The following is an 11208-nucleotide window of genomic DNA, read 5'->3' on the forward strand; positions in this document are numbered from 1 at the left end:
ATTTTTTTCCAGATTATATTTGCATTACATGTTTAAAAAGCAGGATTTTCTTTTCCATTATTATCATCATCATTATGACCTCTACTGTTGCATCTCCTCCTTTAATTTGACAAGTTCCAAACTCCAAACTTCTGCCTTGCATCCCATATTTCCCTCACTTTTGTATGTCCACTTAATGTTCCTTTCTCACTTGAAAATATGCACTCAATTTGGGATTCTGTTCAGGTTGCACATAGTACAACATAGTAAACAACTCCATGGGCATTAATAATTAACAGACTGAAATATAAACTGATAAACTAATACAAAATTCCATGCATTTTAAACATGTTTGTAAAGATAAACTATACTCGATTCATCAAGACTTTTCAAAAACTAAGATGTTTTTGCTATGGATATTCTATTATATAAATAGCTGCAGCCTTTCATAGCAATATTTTGTGCAGCTCTCCTCTATATAGCTCTGTGTATATCTCTGACCTTGAGGTTGCATGTTCTTCCTTTGTGTGGCTGGGTTATGTCAAGTTTTGCCCATGCACGGCTAGTCCTCGAAACAGGTTCTCTCTCGAACATCCTGGCTCGAATTAATCCTACTGCGCTCAACAGTGCTCTTGAAAAAATATCCCAGCTGAATTAAAGGATCGGATTACACAGAGGCAAACTTTCTTACCGGATAATAGAACATACAAACACTGTATAAGAATATAGCACAACAATATTTCATCTACTGATTGCCATACTGTCTAATAAATAATGTCAGGTGAGGGGAAACATCAATACCAATGCATTTTGAATTACATCCAGTCTTACGCCCCTGTGTTGGCCCATCACTGTGAGTATATCGATTTATATTGATTTTTTCATTAAATTATGAACCAAGTGGTGCTGCTCTTCAGACTCACCGGATGCACTCACTTTGGAGTGCTTCAATTCACTGCAGAGAAATTGTGTTTTTTCATTGCACAATAAATACAATTTGAGCTAAATCTGGCATCATATCCCACATGGCATCAATATCTTGCAGCTATTTTTGTCTCACAGCAAAAATGTTCTGCACTATATAACTTTTCTGGCTGAGTGTCCTCATTAAAAAATATTGCTTTGCCTAGATTGTTTTTACAGAATGGTGTTAAACTCATCATCTTCATTTTACAGGTCAGATCTGTGGACAGGGGAGCCTATTCACAGTAAAAATGCATTGGTGGTGAAAGAAGTGGCCAGTTTTGTTACTTAAGAAAAAAATAGAGACACCAGAGCAAAAAAAAATACTCAGGTAAAAGTAAAAATATCACATGAAAAAATCTACTAAAGTACTGAAGTACGCATTTAAAAATGTACTTAAAGTGTAAAAAGTAAAAATATTTCACACAGATTTTGAGATCTAATAAAGCTTCGATTGTACTGATTTTGATAATGATTTGTGTTGATTTTTTTTTCAACAGAAACAATTGCATTAATAGTTTTTATTTACATATTTTTGTTTGCTTAAAATCCCCCAGCATTTTTAAAGCAAGTCTCAAACAACAAAATGTAGTGGAATAGAAAGTAGATAATTTTTCAACTGTAGTAAAAGTAAAAAGTATCCACTTTAAAATAAAGTACAAATACCTAAAACTTCTACTTAAGTATAGTACTTTTTACTTTTACCACTGGTGGAATGCATGCCTTTTAAAAGGTATTTTTGAGCAACCAATACAGCTGTAGATGTAACAAGTGTAATGCCATACTGTGGATCATTCCAGACAAAGAAGAGACATCTCAGTCAATCAGATAACAGACCCTCCACCTTTAAAACAACAAAACGTGTTGCCATAAGTCATTTAAGGGCACAATGGGAACAAATATAAGAGACACAAAGTTTGCATGTTTTCATACCAGCTGCACAATACAGATGACTTCTCTGATAATCTATGAGTTTGATGTTTAGCCACATCATTTTGCTTTTATGCGACAGATATGAACTCCAGTTGTGAACAAAGTCATGGTGACAATTCATGGTGACTGGAGTAAATGGGTAATTTTATGACATTTAATAGTATTGGCAGCACAGCAGAGTTCAGTAACTGATGTAAAATCTATACTTCAGGATCACTGATGACTAAATATTAACATAAGGGCAAGAAAAAAAAAACGTGATGTACATATTTACAGTCAGACTAGAGCAAATTGACAACAAGTCCCCCTAAACACTGACAGCAAATCCACCACTCTTTTTTTCCACTAGAATTCAAACCTACTGGATCAGTAAGTACCTGCTTTGTGAGTTTTACTGCATCTGATCCACTGCAGCACTCCACCATCCCTCACTACAATTTTTAATATCATGCTAATTTGACCTTGCTTCAAATGACTTCTAATTCAAAGTAGTCTCTTCTGGTGCAAGAGGAAATACAATATTCAGAGTGAGATGATATTCCATTACATTAACTCTATTATATATTAACTAGGATCAAGTGTGAATGGTTTGAATGGTTTAGTATAAGGCTTTGCTGTTTACATTATATTTGAAGACAAGTCGAGCCATGCGTTTGACAGCCAGAGGAGAGTGCAGTGTTCCGAGACGCAGAAACTCTTTGTGGCTGTCATCTTTCTCCTACAGAGCTATAAGCCTCTGGAACACCCTCCCACATGAAATCATATCATGTACAAATTATTAAATGTTTCCATGCCTGATCAAATAATGGCTTTTAACCAAACAAACCTGTACACATTAAACTACCTTGCCTGAAATGCAGCAACATGCATATATGTAAATAGTGTATGGATGTGGTGAGATTGAACGGGACTATAGTTTAATTTATCCATTTACTGGATGAATGATTGCATTGTATTTTATTGGCATGTACGCCATTTATGACATCAACATGTCCAGGGACTAAAGGTGGAAATTAGCAATCTTGCTCTAGCCTGGCACAAACATATTAGCTCTTTGTGTAGGTCAATGTTTTGTTCTGTTTTTGTGCATTGTCCCTGAGAAATAAACAAACTAAACTATGCCATACCCTGATATTGTAGTACCTCGGACATTTACCACCTTGTTAGTGTCCCTAATGAGTACGCCTGCACAATTAATGAAATTTCACATCACACTGAGATCCAATCATTTCAAATTGTCAATGAACAGCTTGTTGCTTTTTCAGCATGTGGTTTGGAGCACAGTTAAGACCCTTATTCTGTGAAATAGGACTGATGGGACTGAAAGTTTGTCCTGTTTATGTTAATGATTTTTTTTTTAGTTTGAAAATAAATAAATCAAATCAAAATCTGTGATTAATGAGAAAAAATGTGAGGGAAGGAAGTTCACATTAAAAGTAATAAAGGGCACAGAACTTTATCAGATTATGATATAATGATGCCTGGTATGTGGAAGAAAAATCATCCACTAAAATCTTTTAATTTCAGCTGACTTGGCCACAGTTTTAACATGAGGTAGCATTTCCAGTTTCATAACAAGCACTGTCTCTAATTCAATTATGTAATGAGGCGACTACATTGAGAGTGCCAGATTTACCAGGGCTATATACTTCACACGTTGTCACATCATGTCATCTTAATTACCCACACCGACTGAGAAATCTGGAAATGTGTGAATATGCTGCATGATATTCAAAGCAGAGAAAAAACATGTAGACTGAGAGCCAAAACCCTTCCAGCTACCACACTAAAGTGCATTTGGGTGGCAAAATAAAACAAACAGAAAATTCAGGAGTATCTCATTTTAAAATTTTCTTTTAAAGTTTGTAACTGAACCATGCTTTGATTTTCAGTTTAGATTTTTGGATCTGCAGCTCATCAAAAATAATAGGCTACAAATGATCTTGTATTTATACTAAAACCAAAACAACAAACAACTGCGTTTTCACAAAATAGTAAAATATTTAATATGGTTTCATCATTATTATTTTTTTTAATTACACACAGTGGGGCAGCAATGGCTCTAATGCACACTGTCATTGTGTTCTTAGGCAAGACACTTCACCCACCTTACCTACTGCTTAGTATGAATGTGATGTGTGAGTGATATGTGCTCTAAGGGGTCTGTCAGCCGCACTTGCATTAGTCCATCCCAGGGCAGCTGTGGCTACAACAGCAGCTTGCCACTATGGAGTGTAAAGTGAATGAATAAAGCGATGTAAAGCGTTTGGGTGTCTTGAAAGGCACTATATGAATGCCTTATTATTATGATTATTATTATTACATGTTCCTTCTCCATATTTGTGGTGTTCTTTCACTGGTTGGATTAGCACTGTTGTTTATTGCACTAGAATACACCATCATACCTAAAACTGTTCGTAGGATAATATATATATTCTGTTTACACTCACAGGGCAAAAGTAGAAATAATTTACATGCAAATCAGCTGGTCTTACCTTGGCTTGCTGTGTCCCCATGCCTCCTCCAACAGTGCACCCAATTACTGGAAACCCCACTGCCCCCCTCCTCAGCATGTCAGGCCACTGTGGGGCTAATGGTGCTCTCTGTCCTGTTGAGAGGCTCATTTTGGCTAAAGTCAACTGGAAAAGTTGACTACGCCTCATATCCTGTAATAGAAACATGTGACGATTATCATAATCATAACATTAAAAATAATCCAAGTATGATGGCTTTAGACAACATAAACAACACAAAAATAATAGACTAAACTCCAACAATGGGACTACCGTAATTAGTACACACAATACATTTCTTACTGCCTGTTCATAGCTGACAAGATTTGCTGATCCCAAAACTGGCAAGAGGTTTAACTTTTCATATTGTTAGCCTCAGAGCATAATTGCAATTCTAATTTTTCAAGGATTTGGGGAAATTAGAAAAAGAAACGGTCTAAGTCAAGAAAATGCAGTTTGTATTTTTTGGTCATAAAAAGTTTTCTGATTGGCCGAGGATGCAGCCAATGACACTTACATATATAGAAGAGTCTGGAGAGTAGAAGAAGACAATATGGTCAAAAATGTAATCTCGCTTATGCTATGAGCCGTATATATGCATAACAGGGTAGATATATAAGCCAACCCAGACCTGCTGTGAAACACTGGCTGTCAAACACACTTAGCACTTCTCAACAGTTTGTACATGAAATAACATACTTAGTAAATCGCAAAGGAAAAAACATGTGACATACATATTTGGTGTTGTTTCTTTTCCGGTCCAAGCCTTGCATTTAAGGGTAAAAACAGTCTTTAAACCACCAGACTGTGGTTTTACTAAAAACAAAACAAGGACTTAGCTTTACCGAGCTGTGAATATGACAACATGTCTTTAGAAAACCTCAACATACAATTAGCAGTCTAGACGGCATTTTTCAAAACACATATTCACAGCATAGTCCAACATCCAGAGGGTGAAGTGTCTGGGGTGAGGGAAGTCTGGGAGTCCTAGCTCAGCCTGCTGCCCCTGTGACCCTGCTTCAAATAAGTGGAAGATGGATGGATGCAGCTAAGGAAGCTTCTTGCTCACTGAACTCTGGTAGAAATATAGAGACAATTTACTCAGACAATTTACTACAAATCCCAAAAAGAGATACAAAATAACAATAAATGTATTACTTATGTAGTTTTATATATATATATGTATGTATTTATTTATTTTTCATTAAATGTGTGTATATTGATTTCAGTTAAGTGTTACCACAGCACATCTTTATGGCTGTGGAGTGGGTGTATTCATTCCTTTGTTCCACCTGTCAGTGTGGATTTAGTGTGTCTTGTAGGCCTCTGTTGAAGCAGGCTTATCTCTGTTAAGGAGACTCTGATGAACAATGGCCCATTAGGCTGTTCGAATAAAAGCACTGATTCACAGCTTAATATAAACTTACTTTTGTAACTAATGCTAATGGACACTATTTGCACACGCTAACAATCTAAAGTACACATTTGGTAGGGCGTGAATAGATTTATAGATACATTGTTTATGAAAATATGTTCCCAATGTAAAATGAGTGTTTAAGGTATTTCATAAAAGACTAGAAAATGTATTCTGGACTCCTGCTGATGCCCTTTGTCCACAAGAATATATCATGACTAAAAAGCCTCAGTGGATTATGCACAGTGGATTTAACAATTTGCACATAAAAGTTTATTTTCTTGAGATTTCATGGCTAATTATTTCCAAAGAATGACAATTCCACTAAAATATGAGTAGTTTCTTAAGATATAACAATAGCTGTAGTATAGTATAGTCAAACATCCCCAACCAACGTACCGAACGATAAAGTACCTTGACTGGTGTTAGTTGTTTTTTGATAATTTTATGTTTTTGTGTAATTTCTCCTGGCCTGGTATTGAGGTTTGGTCATGGGATGCATACCCAATGGTCAAATCAAATGATGTGGTTTGGATTTGATGAAAGGAAGGACATAACCAGAGCGGTATGGCACTGAGACAAAACGATAACAGACATAAAGGAGCGCCACAGCGAGTACAATAGAAAGTTACTGGAAACAGCGTTTTTCATCAGCACAGTCCGGTCTATCACCTCATAACTGATCATTTACCTTTCTCTGTTTGTCGGTTTGGTTGTGCTGAAAGGTAGGCTACTCCCTGGTCTTTCCTGTGAATCAAGTGTAGTCCTTCGTAGTCTGCAGTAAAGACTGCCGCCATCTTTAATCACTCCAGAGTCCATCTGTCGATGGTTCTTCCTTCCGAGCCTCTGTCTCTGTTCCAGCCCTCACTTTATGGTGGGGGGTTCTTATATTCCATCCCACATCAAACCAGCATATCGACAGCTCACGGGCCGCCCAGTGGGGAGCAGCTTTGACAAGCTGCATGGGCTCTCGTGCTCTTCCAACCACAAACTGACCACTTTTATTTATACCTCAATCGTATGAGAGGTCTGCAAACGTTCTCGGTCAGGCCCTGGGTTTCTCAAAGCATCAAAACAACTCCATGAAGAATATTTAACCTAAAAGCATAAGCCCTGACCATTACAGCTTTGCTATTATTATCTTTCTTTTTTACTCTGGGTCAAAAACTTCAAAGGAGTCATTTGCCATAAAGTAAAAAACAAATAGGCACATCTTTATAATTTAAATTTAGTCCATATTTGCAATAGTCCACTAATTATTTTGACAATCCCAAATCTCCAACAACAAAACTCTGGAGATCCATGAACTTAAACCAGACTTGCCTGAGCAGCCTCCACATATTCAGAATAGTAATACAGTAAGTAATACATTGTCTTGTTCTCATCTGATGCGTTACATCTAAAGTGGCACACTTTGTTGTTCTCTAAACTCTCTGATGTAAATGCTTAGTCACTGTAGACACTTTGTTTACAGTCACACATCTGTCTGGACAAACTGAACCGGGACAACAATAGCTGGAGTTAGATTTCAAAATGGTGGATGCCCTCACCTCAGTCTCCTGCTGTGCGTGTCGCCGGATCAGCTTCCCTTGGTCTGCTATGAATGGACAGCCACTGTCCTTGGTCAAGCAGGACTGTCGGGTCCACACAGGGCTGTTTGGAGGCTTTCAGTGATTGCCCAAATATCTGTACTTTGTCATAGAGCCCAAGAAGTGCAACCCTATTGGACGAAACAGGGACCAGATGATTGTGTGCGCTGTCACAGGGTAGCTATGGTTACAAACTCAAAAGGATGTAAATATAGTCAATAAATTCAAAAACCAAAATGATAAGATATATTTTAGCCTGTTGGACACATTTTTAAAACATATTAAAAATGATAGTGTCATATTTTACACTTGGCTAGTTACATTGAAATATCATTATGAACAGATGAATGAAAGTAGAAGACGAGATAGACAGACAGACCATGTGTGAAACATAATATTGCTTTTGTGGAGGAGCTTTATCAGCTGCCCACCTTTCAAACAGATTTCACACTCACATGTCCTGGTGCTGCTCGGGTCATATCCCACACACCCCGCTCAACAATGAACACTGCTTTCTTCACACAGCACCACCGGCTGGCACAGACATCTGCTGGGATCACTCTACCAACAAACAATTTCACAATTAGAAATACTCTTAAATTAGTCTTTAAAAATATCCAGGAGCCTTATTATTACTGCTTGAATTTTCTTTGCATGATCTGGAAATTTCAGACATATCCATTGTTCCTAAATAACACAAAACAAATGGAAGAAAATATATAAATGTTTTGCATAACATAACATTTAACAATATAGGATCAAAATATCTATGTTGTTCAAAGTTCAGAATGTCTAAAACTTTACCAGATACCCAAGGAAATCACTAAAGAAAATATTTAACTGCATTTTATTTAGAAGAGGTAGGGAAATGTTGACTGTCCAGTGCATCTGAGTGACGGTGTAGACAGAAATCACCAGTTATTTCAAGTGCAGCAATGCCAGTGTTGAAATGAACTTAATGAAAAGTAAGAAGTCTCTGTATATGTTGCACCGGTCCTCTTGCTTGCTCAGAGTTCCTATAAAGCAGGTCAAGGTGAATTCTCCACATCTTTGATTTTCTGTGCTAACTTGCTCCCAATGGAAATGAGTCTTATTCATTTTTCAAACAGCCTCCAGTATAAACTGATCTCTCACAAAGACGAAGAATAAACAGCTCTCGAGGCAAGTTTCTACCTTTGATGAGTTCACCAGTGAAACCCTGAATGTCTGGAATGAAATCATGAGATTAAAAACGAGCACACAGTTATCAGGTTCAAAGACGAAAGTTACGCAAGTCTCAAATTATGCTTGTTAAAATATATACTCTAGTTTAAAAGGTTTCGAGTTGGCGGATGGTGCAACAGTTCACGTGTGATTTGGAGGAAACTTTCAGGTAAATAAATCTGCTTCTGAGATTACACATTAGATTAAGATTACATGAAGAAACGTGCCGTCCTGCATATACTAAGGTTATTACTTACAAGTTCAATGGTGGTTTGAATGGAGTGTTAGCAGTGTAAAAAGTAGCTGAGTAGTTAGCATTTGATTTGAGCATCCTCTTGTGGCTGAAATATGGCTGCACGTGTTGGCGACATGGATCTGGGGCTGGAGATCTAATGACGGACAGATTCGTTCTTTTCTGCTGTGACGCGAACTGGAAACATCAGAATTACATTAAGATTTAGTATGCAGATATTTAAGGGTGTCCAACACGTTCTATAACATATCATACACCGAGATATGTCACGTCATATGACACTTAAAAAGGCTATTCGCACGTCGAAGAGCGCAGGCGCGGTGGCCAAGTGGTAAGGCGTCGGTCTCGTAAACCGAAGATCGCGGGTTCGAACCCCGTCCGTGCCTTTTGAGAATGACCTAAAAAAAACTGCTTCTCTCTGTAGATGCTGTGAACAATGGGTGCTGTAGGAGTTTATCATAACCTTTTGTAAATAATATGGTTAATTTGTAATAGATTCATGCAGTTAAGCGACAGCCATGACACTGGAGCAGCTGCAGCCTCCCTCCTCTGCAGTCATCAGCAGATTTGATGCAGCGTCATCAACTGTGTTACCTATATGTTTATGATGAACACGTAAGAAATGTAATGTAAATGTAAATGTAATGTAAAAATCTAAGTTCATATGATGAACTTTAGACCTTGGCCAGTCTTCATTATTATATGAATCTTTCTTTATTATTGACAAATGTGGGAACTTTACATTTTCCTCATGTACAAGTCTCACATATGTGGCCATTACTCACAATTTACCATTTTTCAACAAAAGCAACTAACAGGTTCCCTCAACATAGTTTTGACTTTCACAGCTTCTACTCACTTTCCACTCGTGCTGTTCACATTTTTGCTTAAACTGCATTTTCTTGCCTCTAACTTCAGGGCTAATGAGGCAGATGGTGTAAACAGGCCTCACCTGAGTTGACATTTAAGCAAATTAGACTCTTGAATTTGCCTTTTAAAATTCATACAAACATACTTTAGCTTTTTTACTCTATTAATTTATCAGTTGAAGCTCCACAATGAGGGGCACAATAGATGGTGTAACACTGTTTATTGGCAGCGTGTCAGTGTGTGCTGCAGGCTGCAGAAACATTGATTTTCATGTGGGCAGAGCAGCTCTGAATTCAAAGGAGCTTATTCCAATAATTATACGGACACTGTAACCAATCTAAAGCACGAGTTTAAGTTTGAACTTAAATATTTAAGAATGAATACTCTTAACATTGTATCTATCTAGTATAAACAATATTTTCAACCAAGCCCATAAGAATATAGAAAAATGTGCTAGTGCAAGAATAAGTAAGATTATTTATTTTATTTCTTTTCTAAAAATATATATGGCACAACACTTAAAAGGCTTATGTTACGCTATTTTGTTTTTTCCTCATCGCAAACATACCCGGAGTTTTGTTTTGTTTCATTCACACATGTTTGACACATAAATCCTGCATATTTAGGAACAGAAAAAATGCTAAGTTCCACCTTGTGATGTCATGTGGTAATACAGAAAGTGTGCCACTGTGTTTTTAAACTTCACACCTTTACTAAAAAATTTCAGCCCTGGAATTGCCGATCTCTACCGAGCAAAACGTAAAAGGTAGCTGTTAACCTGAAAACTACCACTTTGTGACATCACAAGGTGGAACAGAGAATGTTGAGCTTGGGAGATGTAAACAGCACAACAGCACTTAAAGTTAAAGTTCAGTTCAAGAGTCAAGGGTTAAGGATTAATGTTCACAAGAGTCAATTTTGCGTAATATAGGAAGTTTAGGGACCACATATTGATTGCTTACTGTTAGTTAGTGGGGTTTTTTTTTGCATTTATTAAGATTATACTGTACGTACAAAAGCATCTATTGCTAATAATGCAAATGAACTCTAATTGAGAGTACTAAAGGAAGGAAAGAGTTAAGTGGCTTAAAAATGTATTACTAATTAATTCCTAAAAAAAAAAACCCAAAAAACCCCCAAAAAACCAGAAGCGTAATTATAAGCACTTATTTTGACTTTTACTATTAGTCAGCCATTGATATTTGTCCCCTAAAATTCAGTGTTAACATATATACTATGCCTTCCTTTTGAACATGAGGTAACTCATGTAAATATTTTGCACTCTTAATTTCTCTCCTTAAAACATCTTATGAGTGATTATCTTTTTGTTATTTTCCCACAGGTAATGAAACACCATTACCCCAGTACAAGTGTCCATTTAGTCCAGAGCGGGGCCCATGACCTCTCCTCAGATTTGGACACAATCAAACAAGTGTCTTTGGGCCGTGACCCAGATTCTTACTTCCTCTGACGGACTTTGGACCAGGACTC

The 11208-nt window shown here is 37.1% G+C and overlaps 1 long non-coding RNA gene and 1 other non-coding gene across 2 annotated transcripts in view; one reads left to right on the forward strand and one right to left on the reverse strand.

Moving 5' to 3' along the window:
- LOC129456454 (uncharacterized) overlaps positions 1-11208 on the reverse strand; it is a 151253-nt gene that overhangs the window by 127109 nt on the left and 12936 nt on the right. The window lies entirely within an intron of this gene.
- trnat-cgu (transfer RNA threonine (anticodon CGU)) lies at positions 9162-9233 on the forward strand. The gene has a single exon. It is a non-coding gene; the product is annotated as a tRNA-Thr (tRNA).

Source organism: Periophthalmus magnuspinnatus, chromosome 8, assembly GCF_009829125.3.
Source record: "Periophthalmus magnuspinnatus isolate fPerMag1 chromosome 8, fPerMag1.2.pri, whole genome shotgun sequence".
Lineage (NCBI taxonomy): Eukaryota > Metazoa > Chordata > Actinopteri > Gobiiformes > Gobiidae > Periophthalmus > Periophthalmus magnuspinnatus.